The sequence below is a fragment of the Staurois parvus genome, unplaced genomic scaffold (assembly GCF_062004578.1).
Source record: "Staurois parvus isolate SC_StPar_1 unplaced genomic scaffold, SC_StPar_1.0 ptg000426l, whole genome shotgun sequence".
Classification (NCBI taxonomy): Eukaryota; Metazoa; Chordata; class Amphibia; order Anura; family Ranidae; genus Staurois; species Staurois parvus.
In genome coordinates this window covers 1,419,966-1,441,990 of record NW_028318222.1, presented here as the reverse complement: position 1 = coordinate 1,441,990, position 22,025 = coordinate 1,419,966, and the positions used below count along the sequence as shown (strand labels likewise).

At 39.9% G+C, this 22,025-nt stretch overlaps 1 protein-coding gene across 1 annotated transcript in view; it reads left to right on the top strand.

The window, feature by feature from the left end:
- KCNH5 (potassium voltage-gated channel subfamily H member 5) overlaps positions 1–22,025 on the top strand; it is a 401,260-nt gene that overhangs the window by 234,742 nt on the left and 144,493 nt on the right. The gene's annotated exons all lie outside the window — the stretch shown is intronic.

Below are 22,025 nucleotides of genomic sequence, written 5' to 3'. Positions count from 1 at the left end.
CGCTTTGTGATTGGTCCGGAGTCTTCTAGGACCTGTCATGTGTCCCAGAAGATGCCGTACCATTCACAAAGTGCAGCGCTTCTCGCGCATGTGCAGTGGGCACCCGGCTGTCACAGCCAGGTGCCCACACTAAAGATGCCAACGCGGGAAGACTGTACAACGCTGGACCGAGGAACAGGTAAGTTTCTGCTGCAGAGAAAAGACGAGCGGCCTGCCCGGTATTCTGACATGGTGGTGGCAGTAGAAATACTGGACCGGCCACTCCATATTCGCTCCATAAGACGCAATGACATTTTCCCCCCTTTTTTGGGGGGGAAAAAGTGCGTCTTATGGAGCGAAAAATATGGTATTTATAGCACTAGTTATGTGCAATTTCTGTGGGTTCTTATATGTATGCATTGGAAGACATCTTGAATAGCATATATTGATCCTCACAAGCACAGCAATTTGTTTGTCACTATTTATACATGCACGTATTAGATTGTTAGCACCATATTTATTTATGTATTTTTGCGCTGCATTTCTTCATTTCACATGGATGAGTGAGTTTGGGGTGGAGGAACTTGACAGACCTGCACAGAGTCCTGACCTCAACCGGATAGAACACCTTTGGGACGAATTAGAGCGGAGACTGCGATCCAGTCCTTCTCATCCAACATCAGTGCCTGACCTCACAGATGTGCTTCTGGAAGAATGGTCAAACATTCCCATAGACACTCCTAAACCTTGTGCATGGCCTTCCCAGAAGAGTTGAAGCTGTTATAGCTGCAAAGGTAGGGCCAACTCAATATTGAACCCTACGGAATAAGACTGGTATGCCATTAAAGTTCATGTGCGTGTAAAGGCAGGCGTCCCAATACTTTTGGCAATATAGTGTATATGAGACTTAAAGTGGAATCATAGTTGATGCAGCTCCAAGTGCAAAGCATATGGGGACTCCCCTGGCCCACTTTTTGTCCATGATACATTGTCATGTGGAATGGATCATTGAATCTCAGGGCCTGTTTCTTTCCAACTGCCTTAAGGATGGACTGGGGGGAATGCTTGCTCAGCATGCTGCGCATTTTAGTTTTGTGACCACCTTGACTATCTTTGTCTACTCTCTATGGCTGTTCCTTTGTTTTCTGAGAGCTCTCAGCTTTAATTGGTATTCCAAATTGGTCTTATATGAAGATATGGCAATTATATATATGGTATTTGGTTTGAAGGTATCCGATTGACCTAGATAGACATGACTTTTGAGATGGTGTTTTAATGGGTTTATTTATATGTTCAGTGTGTCTTGGTTTTTAAATGAATAAGATTAAATCAGTAAGTCAATGATATCTGTCGGTAACACATTCTTTATTTTTAATGTAAGAATCATTTAGGGTAATTAAATGTATCATTTTTATATATATATATATATATATATATATATATATATATATATATTCTCCATTCGGGTTGAGATGTTGAGCAAAATTAATTCCTTTTTTATAAAAGTCATTTTTTATTTAATTTATTGGAATTTAAAGGATAAGTTCACCTTTCCATAAAAAAAATACATAAATGCACATATTTTTGTAGAACAAAATGTACATTTTATTATTTTTTCCTGCAGGTGCCTAGAAAGAATTTTACCCGTGATCAGTGGATCAGGGGTGCAATGTCAGGCTTTTGCATACAAGCCCTGCAGATTTCTGCCCGTACCTCCATACGGCTGTCTGAAAGCTGCAGGGCTTGTGAATGAACTATGAGAGCACTCATCAGCACCGTCACAGTTCATTCAGAACTACAGACCATCAGCTGCGGTGGATGATGGTACTTGTAGTTATTTCATTCACAAGAAACTGTGAATTAATGACGTAGCAGTGTGGATGGAGCCCCGCATGGCCAAAGTGACAGCGGGTACAGGGAGAAAATCCCCCGCTCCCTGTCACACTGAAGAGGGGATCAGCAGAACTGGCGGCAGGAGCTGGAACATGTTACAAGCTCCTCCCTAACTACGGGTGGAACGCAGAACATGTTCCAAAAGGTGAACTTCTCCTTTAAAATGACAAGTGCAGAGTCATTTTTATTTTAATCCTTCACAAGTTAACAAGCTACCATTTTCAGGCAATACATTTATTGTATTTTACACACGGAAATGATTTGATATTTGATGTTGTGAGTTAATAACTTAAGTTTTCTCTCCAAGATGATAGAAGCCTTATTTCTCCTTCAGCACTCCCAGAGGCTGGTGGGAAGATGGCTCGTCAACATGTTCTTATGCTAATTGCTGAGCTCATTATGGTTAATGTCAGTTTTTCTGGAGGTAATTCAAAGTGAGCTTGTTCAACAATTCTGAGGGTAGCAATGTCTTATTTCCATAGAAAACCGATCAGAGACTTCATTGTAATGACTTTTACTTACATGGGCCTCCTCTCACCTCTTGGATGAAGTGTTTTATAAATTGTATCCATATAGACAGAACACAATTAGAATTGGAACACTATGCTGAAGGACACTGAACATAAATTGGCTTGCTTCAAAGGCACATCCGAACATATTGTATGCCAGTCCTAAGTTGAAATAAATGTACAAAGGTTTAGGAAGAACTTTGTGTAGATGTAAACATCTTAATTCCCTATGGTTTTATAGTTAAACACTGTGCCCCCCCCCCCCCCCCCCCCAGCTAATTTGTAAAGTGTCTCTAAACCCACATCTTAAAAAACTATGCATAAATGCTGTACTACAAGCTGTATACTCACTCAGTCGCTATGAGATTTGTTTTCTGTATTCTGCAACAAACCTGGTTGATCCTGCTGCTATCACCTTCTGTTATGTCCTGAATTCAGCTATGGATTTTGCAGCTGTAGAGGCATCTCTACACATGCTCAGTGTTCAATAAGTTTCTATGCTGAGCATTTCCTTTCTATCACATATGAACAGCCCATGTGACTATAGAGTCACACATGTGGGTATATACAGTGGTAAATGACATCCCACTCCCTTTCTCCTCTTCCATGCCCACTAACCAGCTAAACACAATGAGGGTGAGATATTACATCTTGATTGATGGAAGACTCACCTCCCTCCTATTCTAAGGTAAAGACGGGTGTGACATAACCTATGACTGGCAGAAATCTGCCCACACCATGGTATTTCCTCAAAATAATAAAGCTTTGATTTATACAGTATTTTTCGCTCCATAAGACGCCCCTGACCATAAGACGCACCTAGGTTTTAGAGGTGAAAAACAAGAAAAAAAAATATTCTGAACCAATGGACTGCGGACACAGTACAGGAGATGACCAGAGACTGCGGACACAGTACAGGAGATGACCAGAGACTGCGGACAAAGTAGAGGGGATGACCAAGAGACTGCGGACATAGTACAGGGGATGACCAGAGACTGCGGACATAGTACAGGGGATGACCAGAGACTGCGGACACAGTGCAGGGGATGACCAGAGACTGTGGACAGTGCAGGAGATGACCAGAGACTGCGGACAGTGCAGGGAATGACCAGAGACTGCGGACAGTGCAGGGAATGACCAGAGACTGCGGACAGTGCAGGGAATGACCAGAGACTGCGGACAGTGCAGGGAATGACCAGAGACTGCGGACAGTGCAGGGGATGACCAGAGACTGCGGACAGTGCAGGGGATGACCAGAGACTGCGGACAGTGCAGGGGATGACCAGAGACTGCGGACAGTGCAGGGGATGACCAGAGACTGCGGACAGTGCAGGGGATGACCAGAGACTGCGGACAGTGCAGGGGATGACCAGAGACTGCGGACAGTGCAGGGGATGACCAGAGACTGCGGACAGTGCAGGGGATGACCAGAGACTGCGGACAGTGCAGGGGATGACCAGAGACTGTGGACAGTGCAGGGAATGACCAGGGACTGTGGACAGTACAGGAGATGACCAGAGACTGCGGACACAGTACAGGAGATGACCAGAGACTGCGGACAGTGCAGGGAATGACCAGAGACTGCGGACAGTGCAGGGAATGACCAGAGACTGCGGACAGTGAAGGGAATGACCAGAGACTGCGGACAGTGAAGGGAATGACCAGAGACTGTGGACCTTTGGGGAGGGAGGGGGAGCGGGTACCTGAATTTGACAGGTACCCGCTCCCACTTCCGCGGAGTTGCCTTCCCTCTTCCAATGCCAATTTAAAACCGTTTATAATATTTCGTTTTACACCCTATTCCAAAGGTTGTTTTTTTATTTTGAAATTGTGACCAGCAACAGAGGACTAGACTCTTCTCCTGCTTATGTTTCCCTGCAGACAGTCTGGGAAAGATCTGGGCCATGTGACAGTTGTATATCGATTAGGAAAAAGTACTTAGATGTTTTGTTTTTTTTAATTAAAATAATTACAGTGCCATCATCTACATACACAAATAGAAGGGATAATGTAAATTAAACTGTGTGTTTAGTATCACTTTGTTATTAACACTATAGTTTCAGTATGACAAAACTCATTTTTCTATCAGCCCTTGTTGGATGCTGCATATTCTTTGAAGAATTTATATATACTAGGCCAGACATTTTTGAATTTATAATCACTTAGTTGAACAAAAAGAAAAATCTCAGCGCATCATTTATTTAGCGAAATCTGTGGTCACATAATGTTCTAGGTCGGAAGTATTTTATTTTCTTCACTGCAAAGGAGGAGGGTCGTCTTTGGTGTCCAGGTCACTGCCTGGGTGATGTGGGCATTTCTTATTGGCTGTCCAGTGGCAGGGTCCTCTCAGGATCCAGAAGACTGCAGCAGTGTAATAATGTTACGTATAGAATAAATATAAGTATAAATAAGTGACCAGACACGGGTAGCCATATTAGGTGAGTATAAAAGAGGCTTTCAAAAGTTTTTTTTTTTTTTTTTTTTTTCTAATAACTATTGAATTGAATAGGTGGAAGGGATGGGTTGGGGAGAGCTTTGTTTGGTGCTAAACTAAATTTTATCAATAGACAACTGTAATCCTCCTTTCCTATCAAATGAAGTTATACTTAGACATCAAGGTACTTCACCAACTGCTAAAAACAGAGAGGTTATGTTAAATGATGGGTCTGCTGATGTTACTGTCTTTTAGGCCATGCACTAGCTCATAAATTATGATAATGTCAACAATTGGAGTGTACTGATATCCTAACACTGTTTGTAGATAAGATTAAAACCCTAATCATTTATGTATTTTTGTTATTTTTTTTGCTGCTGGGAAGATTTACCTTAATTTCCTGGCCTGAAGAAACAATAAGAAATGAGTGAAAATTTCTACAACTAAGTTAAATTTTCTCTCAGACAGCTCTCATTGGAACAGGGGTCCCTACTGGAAGTTTTCCTTCACCACTATTTTGAGTCGGAACTGTAAAATGTTTTATTTCCCATCACTCTCTATGGCAGTGATAGTGGTCACTAGGGGAAAGTGGAGAGGGTGAATCTTCCAAATAGGGATATAGACAGCAATCCAAGCCTGAAAGGGGTTCTAAGCCTTTGCTGCTTTATCCAAAACTAAAGAAAAAGTTGTAGATACACGTTAAATGAAATAAAAATAAATATTTAGTGTAATGTATGTAAAACAGACAATTATTTCCCTTCACTGTATAGATTAAGATTTATTACATAGTAGTTCCTTCTTTTGAGTATAAAGGCTACGTCAAGTGTATTGATGTATTGATTTGGACCATCAACAACGTGCAGTAATAGGCTAACTGAATCAATTAGCATCTCACATATTGCTGTCTGCACCCTAATGGTAAAATTCTGAGACCATCCGAAAGATGGAAAATCCCTGTAGGTTACAAGAAAAGAAGCAAATGTGGAAATAGAGTATAATGGCAATATTGATGTCAGCCAGGTGACAAATGAACATCATAAACTTGTTTGGAGTTGTCTACTGTAGAGTAAATTTATCTGACTTAGCTTTGCCATTTGTGTGGTTACGGAGTAAAAATGGCAACTAGTTTTGGGATAGCTTTTAAAATTCTCAACTTTCTGAACCAAACTTGGGAAAGAGTTGCCCTTCCTTCTTACCTTTTGAAGAACTTTGCACTGCTTCCTACGAGTTCTCACTCCCATACATTGGGAAAGTTGGAGTCAGATCTGTGGACAACTTTTTCAGATTGACAAAAAAAATGAAATTTTCTGTTTGCTCATAAGGCGTCTGTTTCAAGCAAAATACAAAAGACTAGTATTAACCTCCCTGACGGTATTCCCGAGTGTAGCTCGGGGTAAAGTTTCAGTATCACAAGCGCTAACCCCGAGCTACACTCGGGCTTACCATGAGGCTGCGCTGCTCCGGGATCTGTTCTTCACTTGTCCTGCGCTCCCGCGATGTCCCTCCTGCAGTGCCCCCTGTAATGTCCTCCGGCAGATGTCGGCATCTGTCTTCTGGGTTCCGTCCCCTGCGACGTTGCGACGTACGGGGACGGAACGGCAGGAAATTTGAAAATGACAAAAGGTGACATTCACTAAAATCACATAGTAAAACATTACTGTATCAAACCATTTCACATACATTTTGTCCCGAGTGCTTTGTCCTGTGCCCTGCCTGCATTTTTACTGTTCTTTCTGTCTGGAAACTGAGAAACGTCCATGGTGTCCAAAAAGTGTCCCTTTAGGTCAAAAGCGGTTTTAGACTGGATAGAGAACAACGATAGTAAATTAGAACCACTTGCAGAATTGAGTGATAATGATTTGCGGTGAAATTTGTCATCGGACACTGAAAACGATTTTGCAACTTTGCTCAGTGATGTAAGAACTTGGCGCTATATTTCAAATTTCAGTGTTTTTGGTTTGATTATATTATTGAATTAAATTTATTATATTATTTTTTATGATTATTTATTAAATTATAATTTATGATTTCGTGTTTCTAATTTTAACATACCCGGGATGTATACTAGACTCTTGTTCAGACAGATTTCAGTGAGTTATTCCTAAAAATTACAGGACTACAATAAAAAAATACATATTTCCATGCAAAAAATTGACCGCTTTGAGCACAGAAATTTGGACATAATCAGACCGCTAGGAAGGTTAAGAGTGTCCTAAAGACCTTACATAAAATCCTTTTCCAGTGCTCCCCCTTTGCTGACGATGTCAGTGATAAGAGGGGACTATCTTGCATGTGTTTTTGGAGTTGTCCTCTTTTATAATTTAGTGGGGAACATTACATTTAAATTGTCTGATGATCTTACTACATTCCTCCTCCACCTTGCATCGCTATCGGTAAATATAAACATTCACTCCTGATACATTTCTGAATGCAGCAAAAGGTTGCATTCCTCTATAATGGAAACAAAGAAAAAAAATCAGTGTTTGGCTTGGTAAAGGTAATGATATCAAAATTGTGGAGGATATCATGACCCCTTCAGATCACAAGATGGAGCAGTTTTTTAAGATATGGTTTAATGGATTGATTTGTACACCTGAATACCGAGCTTTGATCACAAGTCTGTGACAAACCAACTACCCTTTCTCAGCACCTACTCCCAACAACTACCCCAACAACCCCCTCTTTTTTTTTTTTCTATTCTCACTCCCTCTCACGGTGCCTACCATGTTCCTCTCCTGCTAAAAGATTTACAATGGGGCACTCCCCCTCATATTTTTAAAGGTCCCACTCCAGACTTGTGTCTTAATAAGGGTTCTACATTGAGCATAAGTTACTTTGTACTGGAATTAGAGCCCAGATACGTCTTACATTGCCCTGGATTTACCTGGATACTCTGTCTGCAACACCAGTAGTTGGATAGTTGACGTGATGATTGTGAGCAGAATACAGAATATGTGTTGTACTTCACTGTGTTTCAATATTAATTGACAGGCAATGTATTTCCATGTATATCCTTGTTCTTTTACCATTTTGATTCATGTATGTACAGCATTCTTTTTCTGTAATATTCTTTAAAAAGAAAAACAAAGAATTAAAAAAAGAAAAAGGTAGCCTGGTTGTGTTTGGTGACCAAAAGTTTCCTGTACCTCAGACACAGCAGGAAACTATAAGCACTAAGCAGCTTTAATAGTTATATTCACCTACCCAGATAAAACATGGAGTGCACAACTTCACAGTGGACAAATTCATACCTTTCATTTGTAGCCAGGTGCTGTGTCATTATTCATGGACAGCTACATCACTTCTTGTAAGCTGAGTGGATCCGATTCTCCTGATAGCAGAGGATTTTGGACCTGTAGTCCTATAGCTAATGCATACTGTGTTTCCATAGTTGGCAACATTTAAAAAGAGCGGGTCAGAGACTGCAGGAGTTGGTCAGAGACTGCAGGCATAGTACAAGAGTTGGTCAGAGACTGCAGGTGTAATACAGAAGAGGGTCAGAGACTGCAGGAGTAGTAAAGGAGAGGGTCAGAGACTGCAGGAGTAGTAAAGGAGAGGGTCAGAGACTGCAAGTGTAGTACAGGAGAGGGTCAGAGACTGCGGGAGTAGTACAGGAGAGGGTCAGAGACTGCAGGAGTAGTACAGGAGAGGGTCAGAGACTGCAAGTGTAGTACAGGAGAGGGTCAGAGACTGCAGGAGTAGTACAGGAGAGGGTCAGAGACTGCAGGAGTAGTGCAGGAGAGGGTCAGAGACTGCAGGGGTAGTTCATAACATGGTCAGAGACTGCAGGCATAGTACAAGAGTTGGTCAGAAACTGCAGGTGTAGTATAGGAGAGGGTCAGAGACTGCAAAAGTAGTACAGGAGAGGGTCAGAAACTGCAAAAGTAGTACAGGAGAGGGTCAGAGACTGCAGGCATAGTACAGGAGAGGGTCAGAGACTTCAGGCATAGTACAGGAGAGGGTCAGAGACCTCAGGAGTAGTACAGAAGAGGGTCAGAGACTGCAGGCATAGTACAGGAGAGGGTCAGAGACTGCAGGTGTACTACAAGACTGTGTCAGAGACTGCAGGCATAGTGCAGGAGGTCTGTACTGAGGAGGGTGTTGGTACTGATGGGGGTGTCTGCTCCTGAGGAGGGTTTATACTGAGGGAGGGGTGGATGTACTCAGAGTGGGGGGTCTGTACTGAAGGGTGTGTCTGTACTAAGGAGGGTCTGAACTGAAGGATGTCTCAAGGGGAAGGCAATAAGACCCCTCTCTACCCTGTTGTTATGGCTGAATGCAGGGCACTTCTTATGAGCTAAATTCTGACACTTGTGGGTAGTTGGAGCTTGCTGCAACCCCCCCCCCCCACATTCCTATTGGCCTATCACTGGGGTGGGATGCCTCTCTGGCAAATAGGAATGTGCAGGAGACAGTAAAAGTGGGCAAGCTTTCAGAATTCAGAAATAAATCTGAATGTGCCTGCAAGTCCTGCATGCCAGAACAGCCTGGGATTCGGCCAAAAGAGCAGGGAATTGAAGTATCCTACAAGTATATTCCGGCTTCCCTGGTGTCTTCAATAATATGCCTGCATAATGTTTTCCTGCTGACAGTCTCTTTTACGCTTAACTCAAGGCAAATATAAAAGTCCCAGATAATGCAGTTCTGATTTCATTAATACTTTCTCAAAAGCATTTTTCAATGCAAGCAGTGTGAGTACCCCAACTGGATTTGGTATGAACCTCTTGGAGTCCCTGTTCAGCAAAGCTCAGACTGGAAGAGGCAGAAGCAGCACAAGTAGCCAGTCAGTTGTGATGCAGGAGGTGCTGATAGGAGAGGAGAGCAGAGTAACAGCTCAGTCAGTCACTTCTCATTTCACTGTCCAGTAACAGGCTGGGGGTTGCAACCTGTAAGTATTAGGGCCTGTGTGGGGCATCATTTGAGACACTTCTGAGATTCTATATTCATTAATGGGTCTGTTTGACCTCTTCTGACCTGCTTTGGGTAGGTTTTGCAATCCTGTGGGTTTGTTTGCAAAGATCATCTGATTCAAACAAAAGCCTGTTGGCACAGATTCACTTAACTGCAGGAGAGAAAAGTCAGGTTGGCTCCTCTACTAGACAGGGCAATGTGGTGCAGCAGTGCTGTATAAATCTTGGAACTATATGCACAAAAATACAGTTTTACAGTTTCCTATGGCAGGTAAAACTGCTTCCGTGTATGTAGTGTCAAGCTGTTTGCCTAGATTTTAGCTACTTAGCTCTGTAACCTGGCCATCCTAAATATAACTAAATACAAAATATATAAAGTTTTGATCACTATAAAATCAAATTTTCTAGAAACATCTGTACATCCCCATTAATTGTTCTCACTTTTTCAGCTGTTAAAACACAAATGATAATTTCAGTAAATGAACTATTTTTATTAATTGCTAATTATTTAATATACTTATACATGTTATGTCTCTTTGCACCTTTTCAGTTGTGTTTTACAAAGTCTATAAAATACTGTCTTAGGGGTACATTCAAAAGAGTCGCTCATTCAAAAAAAGAGCCCCATTTACTCTGATCATTTAACTTCAAATATTATATGCAGTCAGCCACTTAGAAATTCCAAATTTCAGGAGATTTTATATCTGATTAATCTTTCACTGATTTTGCAGTCAAAACCTCCTAAATGCTGGAAGATCCTGAATTTCCTTCTTGTAAGGCTGTAATGTCCAGAAAATTGTCCACATATGCGTCACCTTATTTCACTTCTTTATGGAAAGCTAACACTCCACAACTGTTCTTGTCTTTGGAGACCTGTCTTCTGTAGTATACTTCTAAGTATCTCTGGTTATAATTTCTGTCTCAATGGGGACTTCTTGAGCAACCCTTGTGTATATCTTTTTGCCTCTGGATCTGTTGAAGGGGGGACTTCCCATTATGTTGTTTCCTTGCATTTATCAAATAGGAAGTGGAAAGATGTTCCATCACTTCTTGTTCTGTCTCACACCTGTCCAGTAGACAGGAAGTAAGGAAAAATGTCCCATATAAGGATTTTAACAGCTAAGGTTTAATAATCAAATTACACCATTCCCAAATAAAATTGCAGGTACGGTTGCATAGTAACTGTGCAGCTCGTTTGTATATGGTCCCCATTGGATCATAGTTTCCACTCATGCCCATTATTGCTTGACCTCTGTGGTTAGATGTTGATAATACTAGTAATCTGACAATGTGTCATGAAGCTAAAAAAAAAAAAAAAAGTGTTGACATAGAAAACCAGAGCAAGTTCAAAAATGAAATGCAGAGGTTACTTTTGGTCTAGTGCATGTACAGTTTTTTTGTTTTTTGTTTAACTGCCCAATAAAGTAGGTTTGTGCATGTGTAAATCCCTGAAGTTTTGCTTTAGAAAACAGTAATCGGAGCAACCATAACCAAAGCTGTTCATTTCTTTGTAAGCGTTAGGTTTTTATTTTTACTTAAGAAACAAATCTTTATTATTTCTAGAATGTCTACACACTCTTAATTAAATGATGTTCTCGAGGCATGTTTGAGGCTAATTTGTAGAATAAATGAAGTGGGATTGTTAACCTATTTATTTATATACGGATGTTCTGTGCTTTGGTTTAATTAGGAGAGATAACAGCATGTAAGACAATTAGCTGTGAATGTAAAAAAAACTGTTAACATCTCAGACAAGTTTGATAATTTGGCAGCAATTATTTAAATTGCAGCCACCTTGCACTGAAAAAAAAAATTAAGATGTTAGAAAAGCAAACTGACCCAATGAAAGCGGGACAGAGGCTGGAAAACAGTGATTCTAATAAAGCTTCTCTAACCATATGCAAATAATAATTTGCTTATGTGTTATTCCAGTGACATTCTAAGGAATATGATGATCTCTTCACACCTTAATATGATGCAGTGACGCATTTCACTGCAGGAAAATGCGCATACTGTATATGGTAGGGATGAGAGATATTCTGCCTGAGTTAGGGTTTGCAAATATTGCTTCAATCTCATTAATTTCTGGCCATTTGTAGGGCTCATAAGCAAATAAATGTCAAAAAAGCATGGGAAGCAGGGAATCACCATGGGGGACATGTAGCAATGTCACATTTAAAGCACAATATTTTACATATCTGTCTCTATACCAAAATGTCAGCTTCTCCCTAAAAGCACTTACGCACACTGAGAATATGACCACTGTGAGCTCGACCTTTCATATAAGGACACTGGGTTATCCATTCCTTCAGATTATTGGTTCTTGGGACTCAGCAAACTGGGACAAAAGCTATGCACTGCATAATGGTTTGTTCCGTATTTCTAGGGGCACAGCTGAAAGCTTTTCACTTAAAAGTTTGTGTTTCACATTACCAAGGTTTTTGCCACCGACCAATGGTAGCGGTGAACCTGAAACCCATTCCTAATGCGTGGGGCGCAAAGAAGTATTCCAAGCATGGTATATTTCTACATAGTTACATTGGTTCAAGCTGGACAATTGTAACTATGTACAGTATATACCATAAATGTCCTCTGCCCCTGGAAGCTGGAAATAACTGCTACTCCAGTAAATCACCTGCTTTTGTTGAGCAGCCGGTCTGGTGCATTACAAGTACAGGAGATCAACTGCTCAGCACAGGCACCATTCAGAGAATGATATAAATAAAAAAGTATTGCGCTACCCTATTTTTCACATAAACTATTAACAAAAATCACTCCAAAACCAACAATAATAAAGTGGTCATAAATAGTGACAGCATAAAAATATAAAATCTGAGGTTAGTGGGCTGTCAGGTTTTTATTATTGGGTTTAATATAGTATTGTTTTATGCACATCGTTATCACAGTTGTGGGGGTAATGGTATGTTATTGAGTTTGCATTCTGCTACCATATCGATTGATGCACTGTTACTTTATATTTTTTATGCTGTCTCTATTTATGACTACTTTATTATTGTTTGTTTTGCAGTGATTTTTGTTAATAGTTTATGTGACAAATGGGGTAGTGCAACACTTGCCTCATGCTACTTCATGCCCCATGCAGGTAAAATTGTAGCGTTTGCCATTAAGAGTTGAAAATGTAAAATGTTTTTATTTAAAAATTGGGACAACATTTTTGTGGAAACACTATTACTGTTATTAAAATGCAGTTTAACCACTGGTTGATTTATATTTCACATGCATGTTACAATAAGTCATTTGAAAGCCTATAAAGTGTAGTGTGTATGGCAGAGAAAGTAAGACAAACCAATAAGGTACATTCTGAACAGAATTTATAACAGGTGGAGGTTGTGCTGAGCTTGTGTAGGCTTTTGAAGCATCTGGTTGATCGAATATTCAGCTGTGCTACTTTGGTTGTCCACTCATTCCAGGTTTACCTGTGAGTCTCGCTGGAATATTGTAATAAATGTCAACTTTCCTCTTCTTTACCAATAATTTTTATTATTTATTTTCGACAAGGTACAAAGGATAACAGTTGTACAGATACATACAGTATATACAGTCATGGCCAAAAATATTGGCACCCCTACACAGGGACGGACTTACAACTCATGGGGCCCCCGGGCAATAGGGGATCATGGGGCCCCTGTGTCCTTGCCCAAACGCAAAAAAGCCTATGAAAAAGGTACCGGGGCATCTCATGGGGCCCCCTACTGACCTCGGGCAGTGCCCGAGTTTCCAAATGGTCAGTCCGCCCCTGCCCCTGCATTTCTGTCAGATAATGTACCACTTTGCCCAGAAAATTGTTGCAGTTACAAATGTTTTGGCATTCTCATGTTTATTTCTTTTATTTGTATTTGTATGACACAAAAAAGTGGAGAAGCAAACAGACAAATCTGACACATTCCAAGCAAAACCCCAAAAAAAGAGTGGACAAAATGGCCTTTTGCTTCTCTGCTTTTTTGTGTCATACCAATACAAACAAAAGAAATAAACAAGAGAAAGGCTAAACATTTGTAATTGGAACAATTTTCTGGGCAAAGTGGTTCATTATCTGACAGGAATGCAGAGCTGCCAATATTTTTGGCCATGACTGTGTGTGTGTGTGTGTGTGTGTGTGTGTGTGTAAAAAAAAAAATTATACTTATTTATATATATATATATATATATATATATATATATATATATATATACACACACACACACAGTGCTCCACATAAGAGTACACCTCAACAGAATTTTAGAATCAACATTTTCTATGGGACACTATACTACAAAATACTCCCACAGATGCAGGCCATTGATTGCAAACAAGATTTGTTAATTTGCACACACAAAGTATTTTTCCTAACAAATGAATTCAAGACAGTTTTTGCAAAAATGAATACACCCAATGAAATTCTTAAGAGCAAAGCTAAATTTTAGACAAAATTCTAACAAAAATGTAACAACAGGTGAGTCTAATTATTCATTAAACAGGTGTCCAGCAGACAGTTGATTATAAAAGGGTGTTACTTAACAAACAAAACCCCTTCCCATTTCATGCTGTCAGCAATGGCACCACATGGAAGAGAAATGTCACAAGACCCAAGGGAGAAAATCGTTTCTTTACACAAGAAGGTGAAGGCTACAAGAAGATCAGCAAAGCTTTACTTATCAGTCAGAATACTGTAGCAAAAGTGATACACAAATTTAACAAAGATGGAACTGCAACCATCTCACAAAGACGTCCAGGCTGATCATGGAAGTTAACACCTCAACAGGAACATCTTCTGATGAGAAGGGTTGAAGAAAATCACCATGCAAGTTCACTGCAGTTAGCTGAAGAAGTTTAAAGCTCAACTGGGGTGATTGTTTCCCATGACACAATACGGCATACTTTGCAGAGGAATGGCATGCGTTAGTGTCGTCCACTAAGGAAGCCTGTCCTAAAAGTCATGCACAAAAGAGTCAGCCTAGAATTTGCTAGGACCCATGCTGAAAAATAAGAAGACTACTGGGACTTTGTACTCTGGAGTGGTGAGACCAAGATAAATGTTTTTGGAACTAATGGCTTCAAGACTGGCGTTGCAAAGGTGAGGAGCACAAAGAAAAATGCATGGTGCCTACAGTGTAACCTGGTGGTGGTAGTGTCCTTCTGTGGGGCTGCATGAGTGCTGCTGGTGTCGGGGAGCTGCATTTCATTGATGGTATCATGAATTCACAGATATACTGCTCTATATTGAGAGAGAAGATGCTCCCATCATTCCATGTCCATGGTCGTCGTACACCTTTCCAACATGAGAATGATCCAAAACACACATCTAAGTCTGCTGTTGTATCTCTGAAGAAGAACAGGGTGAAAGTGATTCAGTGGTCAATTATGTCTCCTGACAAGAACCCAATTGAACACATATGGGGAATTCTGAAGAGACATCACTCTCCATCCAGCATCCAGACACTAGAAGAGGTCGTTCTTTTAGAATAAAAAAAATTGATGTTGCAATATGTCGCCAACTTGTTAATTCCATGCCTAGAAGACTTGGTGCTGTCCTTACAAATCATGGAGGTCATACAAAATACTAGATGTATTCGTTTTTGTTGTGGGGTGTATTCATTTTTGCATCAACTAATTTGAGTAAAACTGAAGATTTTGTAATCTGTTATATTATTAACCGTACGTTCATGTAATGAGCTAAACAAATGTTCTATAAAACTCAGTTTTGTAAAAATTTTAGAAATTGTTCTTGTGTTCATTGAGATATTGATTAAAATCTTACTTTTCAAAAGGGGTGTACTCATTTATGCTGAGCACTGTATATTCCAAATAGGTGCAGTGAACAGCACAACAGGAATAGATTGAGTGCAAAGCAATCCGACCATCCCACCAGTCATATATAGAAAGAAATCAGATTGCTGCACCTAAAATTTTTGAAAGTCCATAAAAATTTACAAAAGTTACAAAATTGCATGTTATGTTTCAAAATTCATGCAATAGTTTCAGGGAAAGTGCTCCATGCTAACTTGTTATGTGACCTCCGGCGGTGTTAAGCACTTTGCCCAAAACTGTTGCATGCATTTTGAAACATAACATGCAATTTTGTAGTTTTTGTACATTTTTATAGACTTTCAATACATATATGTGCAGCAATCCATGATTGAATTGTGTATGTGTATATATATACAGTGGGGCAAAAAAGTATTCAGTCAGCCACCAATTGTGCAAGTTCTCTCACTTAAAAAGATGAGAGAGGCCTGTAATTGGCATCATAGGTAGACCTCAACTATGAGAGACAAAATGAGAAAATAAATCCAGACAATCACATTGGCTGATTTGGAAAGAATTTATTTGCAAATTATGGTGGAAAATAAGTATTTGGTCACCTACAAACAAGCAAGATTTCTGGCTCTCACAGACCTGTATCTTCTTCTTTAAGAGGCTGCTCTGTCCTGCACTCATTACCTGTATCAATGGTACCTATTTGAACTTGTTATCAGTATAAAAGACACCTGTCCACAACCTCAAACAGTCACACTCCAAACTCCACTATGGTGAAGACCAAAGAGCTGTCAAAGGACACCAGAAACAAAATTGTAGACCTGCACCAGGCTGGGAAGACTGAATCTGCAATAGGCAAGCAGCTTGGTGTGAACAAAATCAACTGTGGGAGCAATAATTAGAAAATGGAAGACATACAAGACCACTGATAATCTCCCTCGATCTGGGGCTCCACGCAAGAGCTCACCCCGTGGGGTCAAAATGATCACAAGAACGGTGAGCAAAAATCCCAGGACCACAGGGGGGGACCTAGTGAATGACCTGCAGAGAGCTGGGACCAACGTAACAAAGGCTACCATCAGTAACACACTACGCCGCCAGAGACTCAGATCCTGCAGTGCCAGACGTGTCCCCCTGCTTAAGCCAGTACATGTCCAGGCCCGTCTGAAGTTTGCTAGAGAGCATTTGGATGATCCAGAAGAGAATTGGGAGAATGTCATATGGTCAGATGAAACCAAAATAGAACTGTTTGGTAGAAACACAACTCGTCATGTTTGGAGGAGAGAGAATGCTGAGTTGCATCCAAAGAACACCATACCTACCGTGAAGCATGGGGGTGGCAACATCATGCTTTGGGGCTGTTTCTCCACAAAGGGACCAGGACGACTGATCCATGTACAGGACAGAATGAATGGGGCCATGTATCGTGAGATTTTGAGTGCAAACCTCCTTCCATCAGCAAGGGCATTGAAGATGAAACGTGGCTAGATCTTCCAACATGACAATGATCCCAAACATACCACCCGGGCAACGAAGGAGTGGCTTTGTAAGAAGCATTTCAAGGTCCTGGAGTGGCCTAGCCAGTCTCCAGATCTCAACCCCATAGAAAACCTTTGGAGGGAGTTGAAAGTTTGTGTTGCCCAGCGACAGCCCCAAAACATCACTGCTCTAGAGGAAATCTGCATGGAGGAATGGGCCAACATACCGGCAACAGTGTGTGCCAACCTTGTGAAGACTTACAGGAAACGTTTGACCTCTGTCATTGCCAACAAAGGATATATAACAAAGTATTGAGATGAACTTTTGATATTGACCAAATACTTATTTTCCGCCATAATTTGCAAATAAATTCTTTCCAAATCAGCCAATGAGATTGTCTGAATTTTTTTTCTCATTTTGTCTCTTATAGTTGAGGTCTACCTATGATGCCAATTACAGGCCTCTCTCATCTTTTTAAGTGGGAGAACTTGCACAATTGGTGGCTGACTAAATACCTTTTTGCCCCACTGTGTGTGTGTGTGTGTGTGTGTGTGTGTGTGTGTGTATATATATATATATATATATATCTCCATATGTTTGAATCACAAAAGGTACCATAGTACATATTGCAAAATACAATAGGCTGGAAGTCTGAACATGTTCGATTAACATAATGGAACAAATTGAGAATGGTAACGACAGTAGATGTGGTTTCTTCTGCTGCTTATAAAGACAGGTGTTCCTTATCACTCAAAGTTATGAAGGAACATTCAAATCCATATAATAACAAGAAGAAGAGTAGGGGAAAGTCTGAATAGGAGAGGTTGGTTAAGGGAACGGGGGAAAGTCAAAGATCAGAGGTGCACCACTCCCCAGCATGGTGGATATCATTCTAGTCTCCAAAGAGATAATGTTTTCATGGATCCCATATTTTTTTGACTATATTTTATTACGCAATACTGCTGTTAATTTCTCATTCACCATAATACATGACATCTTTGCTTTGACCATATCGAATGGGATAGAAGGCAACCTCTGGGATGTAGCGATAGCTATTCTGGCTGCTAAGAAAATGAAGGAGATCAGCTTTTTGGTATGTCTCGGTGTCTCCTCAGTTGATTTGTTAGGAAGATTATGCCAGGGAGATTTTTCAAGATAATTCCCTTTCACAGAATAGATAAAATTGTGTACTTTAATCCAATATCTTCTGACTTGCAGACACGTCCAACAAATGTGAATTGCGCTGCCCTCCTGTCTCCATCCTCTGAAACGGTTGACATGCGATGCTACTCTTGTGGGTACCTTCTACCAGTGTATTAATATTTTATACAGTTGGGTCCATATATATTTGGACACAGGCATAATTTTCATACTTTTGGCTCTGAATGCCATCAGAATAAATTAAAATTAAACAATCCAAATGAATTTGAAGTGCAGACTTTCAGCTTTAATTCAAGGGCTTGAACATAAATTTCAAGTACAAATTTAGGAACTGCAATCATTTTTATACACGGTCCCTCCATTTTCAGGGGCTCAAATGTAATTGGACAAATGAATATAATCATAAATAAAATGTTCATTTTTAATATTTTGTTGAGAATCCTTTACTGGCAATGACTGCCTGAGGTCTGGAACCCATGGACATTACCAAAGACTGGGTTTCCTCCTTTCTGATGCTTTGCCAGGCTCTAACTGCAGCTGTCTTCAGTTGTTCTTTGTTTGTGGGTCTTTCTGCCTTTAGTTTTGCCTTCAGCAAGTGAAATGCATGCTAAATTGGGTTGAGATCAGGTGATTGACTCGGCCATTGCAGAATTTTCCACTTCTTTTCCTTGAAAAGCTCCTGGGTTTCTTTTGCAGTGTGTTTTGGATCATTGTCCATCTGTACTGAAAAGCGGCATCCAATAAAGTTTGCTTAATTGGGCTGAATCTGGGCTGACGGTAGATTTCTAAACACTGCAGAATTCGACTGGTTGCATCTGTCTTCTGTCACATCATCAATAAACACCAATGACCCAGTGCCACTGGAAGCTATGCATGCCCATGCCATCACACTGCCACCACCATGCTTTACAGATGACGTTGTGTGCTTTGGATCATGAGCTGTTCTAAGCCTTCTCCACACTTTTTTTTTCCTGTCATTCTGGTACAGATTAATCTTAGTTTCATCCATCCAAAGAATGCTTTTCCAGAACTGGTCTGGGGTTTTTTAGATGTTTTTTGGCAAAGTCTAATCTGGCTTTTCTATTCTTTAGGCTTATGAATGGTTTGCACCATGTGGTGAACCCTCTGTATTTGCTCTTGTGAAGTCTTCTCTTGATTTTAGACTTTGACAATGATACACCCACCTCCTGGAGAGTGTCCTTCACTTATCTGGATGTTGTGAATGGGTGTTTCTTTCTCATAGAGAGGATCCTGCGATCATCCACCCCTGTTGTCTTCCATACACGTCCATGCCTTTTTATGTTGCTGAGCTCACCAGTGCATTCTTCTTTCCTTAGAATATACCAAACTGTTGATTTGGCCACTCCTAATGTTGCTGCTATCTCTCTGATGGATTTGTTTCATTTTTGAAGCCTTACAATGGCCTGTTTCACTTGCTTGGACAGCTCCTTTGAACGCATGATGTAGGTTCACAGCAATAGATTCCAAATGCAAATACCACACTTAGAATCAACTCCAGACCTTTTACCTGCTTAATTGACGAAGACATAACAAAGGAGTAGCCCATACCTGGCCATGAAACCGCTTTTGATTCAATTGTCCAGTTACTTTTGGTCCCTTGAAAAAGGGGGGATGGCTACTCTTAAGAGCTGTAATTTCTAAACCCTTCCTCCAATTTGGATGTACATACCCTCAAATTAAACCTGAGAGTGTGCAATTTCCGCCCATATCCATTATATAACTATAGCTTGAATATGTGTTGGTGAATACCTAGAAAAAATCTAAAATTGTGCTTGTGTCCAAATATATATGGACCTAACTGTAATTAGCCTTTATAAAAAAATAATCATAAAAAAACTTTGAGGCTTAAAGAACCAATTTTTGCCTTTTCGATAGGTCTAGATTCTCGGTTAGGTCTCGTTCTCATTTACACATATATGGCAATTTAGTAGAAGTTAGGAGACCATATTTAGCCGAAATGTGCCCTAGGATCTTATCAAGAGTTTTACATAAGTGCTCCATTGCCATCATTGTAGTGAGATTGGTGCATTGTCCTAGACATTTTAAAAAGTGGAAGATATGAGCATATCAAAATAATTCCAAGGACGGCATGTGATATTCGTTTTAGATCGTTTGTTTCCATAAGATGCTTGGGCATTGCAGAGATCTGCTATACGAAGTAGACCTTTGTTAGTCCACCAAAGAAGATGTTGTGGGAGCAGACCTAGGATAAAGGCAGAGATTGGGGCTAATGAACTGTGAAAGATTTAAAAACTAAAAAACTTGAATTTGGCCCACCAGAGGATGCACGTTATATAATGTTAGGTTTAAACTTTCCACAGATGCTATACTGTAGATATTTGAGAGTAGTTTCCTCTATTAGCATGGGAATAATTTCTCCATGGGCATTGATTGTTCTCATGAATGTATTACTTCATTTTCTATTACTGTCACATTTCCTATCCTTCCTTTACAATTTTCCTGAAAAATATAAATTGGGTAACCAAAGCAGATTTTAACTTTGTGGAATCTTTGTTTTAATGATGAACTTCTACACACTGAATAATTATTTATGAGAATAATTTCCTTCATGAGCATTCCATCCTAGTGCCACTTAACTGTTCTAGAAGAAATGAATATTGTTCAGGGTTATACGGTTATTGATTTCATCTCTAACAATTCCATTAAGAAAATTGAGACCACATAAAAAAGAATGTACGGTTTCATGGACTTTGATGTTAAATAGCCTATAGGTACAGAAACTTGAAGACCTTTGATTTATCTCCGGGAAAGGGTGAAGCAGTTGGCTTCTTCTGGCTGGTGGCTCTTGTACCTTGACCAATCAATTTGCCAGACTCGTAGCTAATGAATATTAGGTTGATATACAGAGGCACAAAACATTTGACAGAGCTAAGCATTTACATTCAGTGAAACTGTCTAGCTGTTAGGGTGATAGAAACTGTTTGTTGCTTCATGTCCCATGCTTGTTCCTTGGTATTGATTAGACATGAGTGGAGAGATTTAGAAGAAATTGATTTAGCTGAAAAATTACAAATGTAACCTACATTTTTGTTGAAATTAGCCTCCTTATATTCTCATCACAGTATTAGCACTCACATAGTGCTTCCAAGTCTTTGTCGCTAAACAATGGATTAGGTTTAGGTACAATTATTCCTCAGTGTCTTGCATGATATCCCAACTAGCATGGGATCATTTTACAAACAGGTTTAGGAAAAGTTGAAAGGAGCTCATGTAACCCTCTGGAGACATTACACCCTTAAAAACTACCAAAAACACTTGATTTAGAATTTCTAATGGACTCCAATATTTTTCACTGAAAAGGCAAAATTTCACTAAAATTTCCCAGTTTTTTGCCAAAATTGTGGTGAAGCAGAGACTCACAATTTTTCTCACCTCTATTAGTGGCACTGAATCTATTCAGTATTGCTTACATTAAAGATTTCTCACTCAGGCTGATTCAGTATTGGGCTCTTTTTTTGTTTAAGTATTTTGTTGTTTTGCTTAGCCTGCAGCACATTAATAGTGATGAGTGATTTTCTTAAAATTTATTTCACCAATGGTATAGTTTCAACTGATTACAAACTCTCAAGTGGAAGCTTATTGAGCTTAGGCATTTTGTTGAAAAAAAATTTTTTTTTTAAGAATGTGGCTCTTTTTGTGTGTATTTAGGGTACCAGAAAAAACTTATTTTGCCTTGCTAATTTACTCCAATATTCCAAAATGGACACATTGCCTGAAAATCTCCCCGATTTTGCAGAAATGTATGGGAAAATGAAAACTTGCAGTTTCACTCAGCTTTATCAGTCAGTCTAAAATACTTTACAATGAAGACAACATATTTTCTATTATCTAGTTTTCACATGCATAAAGCCTAGAATATG